This window comes from Leuciscus leuciscus (genome assembly GCF_965113295.1).
Source record: "Leuciscus leuciscus genome assembly, chromosome: 25".
NCBI classification, from domain to species: domain Eukaryota; kingdom Metazoa; phylum Chordata; class Actinopteri; order Cypriniformes; family Leuciscidae; genus Leuciscus; species Leuciscus leuciscus.
The window spans coordinates 21,746,493-21,752,200 of record NC_138724.1 but is presented as its reverse complement, the minus strand read 5'-3'; positions in this window follow the sequence as shown (position 1 = coordinate 21,752,200).

The window sequence follows — 5,708 nt, the reverse complement described above, 5'->3', positions numbered from 1 at the left end:
TTCGCTCACTCTCCCCCTCCCTTTTTTTGCTCTATAATAAACAGAGAACACGTGTCCTCTTGGATGATGCAGCCTGAGCCATACCAACAGATGAGAGCGAGATAGAGGGAGGGAGAGAGAAAGAGCAATCACAGAGAGGGACACAGAGAGGGACAGACAGGAGAGAGACAGAGAGATAAGAAATTGGATACAGGAGAGGACTGAAAGAAGAGCAAAGGGCAGACAGGAAGGAATCAAGGAGACAGAGAGGAGAAATAAATAGTGAGGGATATTGAGTAAAGCCTGGAGGCTTGGGATGAAAGGCTGTCCAATTAGACCACAAGTGGCAGCTCTGTACACGCAGTTCTTACACTTCAGGGAGAAGGCATGAATTTGGCAGCATGAGCTTTTATCGAGGCAGTTTTTACTAGAAACTGTTCTCCCAAGTGATTATAAATACATACTCATGATATACCCACCCAAACACTGCCACAACAAACCCACACGTTTACTTATCACAGCATTATTCGAAGACACAGACACATACGCCCATGCACATGTTGTTACAGAGCACGGTTTACTTATTTGTACTCTTTTATGGTAATTTACTTTTCCCCCTGAAGACTACTTCTAATGTTAGTCAAGGTTTCTTGCACCAAAAACAGTTGTAATTCAGCCTATTGTTCATCCTCCCTCTAACTCTAGGAATTGGTCAGTTTTTGCTTCCATACCTTCTATAGTTAAATGCTGTTATAATTGGCTTATCTCAATGTATGGGGTAGTCAAGGGTTCAAGACTGGTCAGTATGGTCCAGGTAGCCAATCTAGTTGTTAGATATTGTACCTACATCCAAATGGGAGCAACAAAATCTTTTCAATTAATGGTAATTCAAAATTAGCTGCATGTCCTGACAAACTTTTTTTTATGCAAATAAATAAATAAATGCTTGTGCTGGTGGTAATATTGACAATGATGATGATATTGAGGGTGATAACTGCTTATCATTTGCAAGACGCCAAAAGCATTGAATCATAGCAAATCAATATCCTAATTAACACATCTAAAGGATGGAAAAACTGGCACATGCCTTGTCTCCCCTTGCGGTCTCACTGTCTTTAATATTCTTCAATCCTGTAACCAAGAAAAAATCTTGCTGCCTATGACTAGTCTGACTCACCCTGTAGCTTCTGGGTAGAAATCGTCAGCAATTTTGAAACGGCTATAAAACTTTTCCCTGGCAATTCTGGGGTCTTTTGCTGTTGGACAGTCCATATAACCCACTTTGGAGCCACAATCAGCAATATAAATAAACCTTTCTCATTATCTTGTTGGCACAGTTAAGAGGGGAAAAGGTGCACATGCCAACTCACTACTCTATTGTTCCTACTTATACAATTTTAACTATATAAAATCAAATTTATTTTATATATTTATTTTATTACATTTATTCGGCCATGGCACCAGTCTGTAAACTTCTGAGAGTACAATATTTCAGCACACTTGTTGAGTTGACTGAACAAGAGATGTCAACTCACATTATGTTGCAATCTGACATATTCTTTGCTGAAGGTTGCTTTCCACAACATAAAAATTTGCCAATACACTAGCTCAAACCAGCCCCGAACGATTATGTTTACTTTCATTAGGAATTATGGGCCAGTTATCACCACTTACTGTACACAACAGTGCAGCACAGTGTACATTCCTCTCTGTTACATTGTTTGTTGCAAATTTAAGACAGTAACACATTCTTGGCTCACAGTCTTGCAGGCTAATTAACCCTTATTTGTCTCTATATTAGCTGTGCGATAAGGAGAAATAGGTCAGACGCCTTTTTTGGAAAGGGTCTATAACAGTAGATGGACTATAGCCAGGTTTGAAGTGGTGAATTGGGAGAAACCTGGCAGCGCTGTGGACCACAGTTGATAGGCGAAGCACGTTTTGAGTCTTTTGTTTATCTGAGGTTTGTTTGTCTGTACCTGTGCCAATGAGAACTGCTCATTGGTAAGCAGGACATACTCAAGGCATGTGCTATCAAGGAGGCAAAACTGTTGTCCCAATGCAATGTGGAGAGTGTCAGTGCATCTGTCTAAAGGAAAGACATCACAATTAGGAGTGTCAGAGGTCCTTAAGGTTGACTTGTGGTCTTGTGGTTTTCACTTGCACATAGGTCTGCAAAATAAATGGAAATAAATTAATGAGATTTAAATTATGGTGTCTGCAACTGATCACGAAAAATGCTATTTCAGTATTAGATTTGTTGGATAGTTGGATTTGAGTTGCTTTTTAGGAACTGATACTTTTCTGTTTGAATCCCTTGTAGACTGAATTTGCCTCAGGACATGCTTGTATCCAGATTGTCTGAAACACAAGAATGCTTATTTTATTTGACATACCACATGATTGAAGAAAAAAAAAGTGAGGGATACACTTACTCTATGGGTCAGACATTACTCAAGGATACAACGATGGTAGCTCATGGTTGGCTACATGCAGAGATTGAAACAGCAACCTTCTGGTTACAAGCCCTATGCCACTGACACAACACCTAATAAAAAAGTAGATTGTAACTTTGTCTAAAGAGAATGTGTGTGGTTGCCTGTGCAAAATGCACTGCCAAAAGTAGGTTGTTGCAATTTAGTTGCTAAGGTTGTCTCAGCACAATCTTAAATACAAACTGGATTCTGTCTGAAGCACGATGCTTCATATATGTGGTGATGTGCCACTCAAATGAATAAGAAAAAGAACATGAACATGAGAGATAGACAGCTTAGCTATGACTCATTCCTCCATTATAGCAGGAACGAAGCAGAACAGGTCATTCGACTGATATTTATGTTTTTTCCTCATCAGCCTGAAAATACTTGTCCTTCAAACTGGCATCGTCTGACACTGAGAGAATGGGAAACAAGGTATGAGAGAGTTGGTGAGAAAAACAAATGCTTTTATAAAAGCTCAGGCTATTTATAAAAAGACAGGTCAATCTGCAGTGAAAAAGGCAACTGGATCTCTAAAATACTGCAAAAATTAAAAAACAGATGAATGAGGCGCTGCAGATAGATTAGAAGGGGAAGGGCAATACTTTCCAACATCTTAATATCCGTTCCAACACATTCAACATCAGAGTTTCCATGAGGGGGCATTTTGCAGTGCCTAGTCAAAAAAAAAAAAAATATACAAAAATGTACAGTACAGAAACATTAAGAAATATGAGATAAAACAGGTAAAACAGTGTTCTCTCAACTCCCACCTGCTATAGTGCACTGGCTTGTTTGAGCCGGTGTTTCAGAGTGAATGCAAACCCAGTCAGAGAGAGATTAGCCACATCTGAAGAGCAGTGTGTGGGCGTTAGCTTAGATACGGCTAATCCTGACACCTCTGTTTCTCTCTCCATCTCTCACTCTTTTTCCTCCAAGTCGTGTCTGTCCTTTTTAAACGAAAAGGTCTGAAAATAGGCTCAGCGAAACAACAAAAAGACACTAAAAGTCTCCAAGACGGACACTAGGGAACACTAGTAAATACTTTTCATCTAACTCAGTTTAAAAGAGATGCAACACAGTCAGCTCAGGACAGATGGGATCTCAAATCTTTTGCAGGATTCTCACACAGTTAAAACAGGAATAATTCTGCAGTGAATAAGAAGACTATAATTGAGAGAGGAAGGGAATGTGAAAAGACATCAATGTTTTTGTAAAATGATGTTTTCACTTTTTAGGTGCACATCAGAATATTTTATGTCTTTGTGTGTGTGTTATTCAAATTCAATCTAAAGGCACGATGACATGTTCTAGCACCAGTCTTCTCAAAATATGCAGCGTTGCTACAGAGATGATGCTACTGTGGATACATTGCTTGCATACAAACTCTGTGAAAGGGCTCAGTTTGGTCAGGAACTGCTGTTTTCTGACACTGAACACTGGACTACATCTTCATAAAATATTATTGCCTAAGTGTCACTTCAAAAAAACATCTTGCATGCACTGTAAATAGGTTAGCCATAAATGCCACTGTCAGATCTTAACAAAAACACAGAGACTATTAACAGGTTTATGTGGCAGTAGTTGGGTCAGCTCCATGTTCACGTCTCTTAAGAGGAACAGTACATCACTAGCTCATGCCAGAAAAAGCCACCACTGTGAATCCAGGTCAGGAGTGATTCATTGAGCAACAACAAGAAATGGCAGTGTTCTTGGAGACCCAGCATGGGTCATGGTGAAAAACTACACAATTCACTATGAGGCCATGGAATGGTAACCTAGGATTTTTAAGTCTGTACTTAGTGCATGGAAAGATCTACAATGATATACAAAAATGTAATGATATACCCCACTGATGGTTATGTGATTGCAAATATGTTTGAATAATCTTTAATGTGGCGCTATGGACCTTTTTCACAGCAGTACCATCTTAACGGGAATGAAAGCGTGGCTGTGGGGGATAGACGTACATCTCTTCAGTGGGTTGTACTGTTATTTAGTGTGTTTGTGGATTGTTCTGGCAACAAGACGCTGCAAAAATATCTTTCCAAGAAATTTCAGTATACAAAAAAACCCAGACAATATGAGCTGTGGAAAATTATAAGTGATTTAGGAACTTTATACGGCCTTTACAGCGGATGCCATTGAAAACACGGTAAGTCTATCCCTCACAGCCAAGCTGTGACATACCTGTCATGGCGCTGCTCTGAATAAGGTCTATGGAGTTTCTAGTGTGTTTTGGTTGCTTACAAGCCCAAAGAAAAATGTCAAAGTTTGGGGTAATTGAATCGTCAACTTTCTGGTTACTAGTTCTCAGCTATAACCACTATTACACACTACCAAAGGCAGAAAAAATGTAAATGTTGTTCTCATATCATTTTCTCCTTAGGATCATTAACAATTTTATTTTAATGTCTGAACATGTATGGTTATTCAATAAAGTCATGGCCCTATTTGTCATCAAGCCACCAAATGATGTAACTTCATGAGTGACTTTTCTTTAGTTTAGACCTTTCAAAAAGTCAATAAATCCCTCCTGCCCTTCCCAAGCCAACTCGGCTGAGGTTGCAGAGATAACAAGGTCAATATGACCATCCCAGAGGGATATATCAATAACTTCCATTCCGAAATCACGGATGAGATCATCCACATCAGCTGACCCACATTTTACACATGAACAAGCAGCTGGGACTCTGTATTCATAAACATGCTCATTAAAACTAGAAGACCAAGACATTTGAAGTCTTATACTGCAGAAAAGAGCATTCAAATATACGCGAGATCTTAAGGATAGGTTAACTTGGTTTTTTTAAGTGAGAGGGGAGAGAAATGGGGCACAGAGATGTGGAGAAATCCAGTGATTTGATTTGTCTTTGTGTTGACTGACGCAAATGAGGCTTGCTCACACTCACATTCTCACGAACAACCTGGTGACGCATACAAATGTCACCTCCAATATTCTAAATGGATCACCAGAAACGAGCACCCTTTACATGAGAGCATAAATGCATTAATGTTAATTATTTATGTTTCAGTCTAAACACCGGAAATAATCATTGTTAAAATGTTTTGGATATTGATGTGGATGACATGCAAAATCATACCCAGGCTTTAAAAACACAGACAGAGCCCGTCAAAGGAGAATCTCAATTGCTTTATAAAAAGCACATCTCTGGGTGAATATATATATATATATATATATATATATATATGTGATTATGAAGTTTCAAAAACAGAAAAAGAAACAGTTAA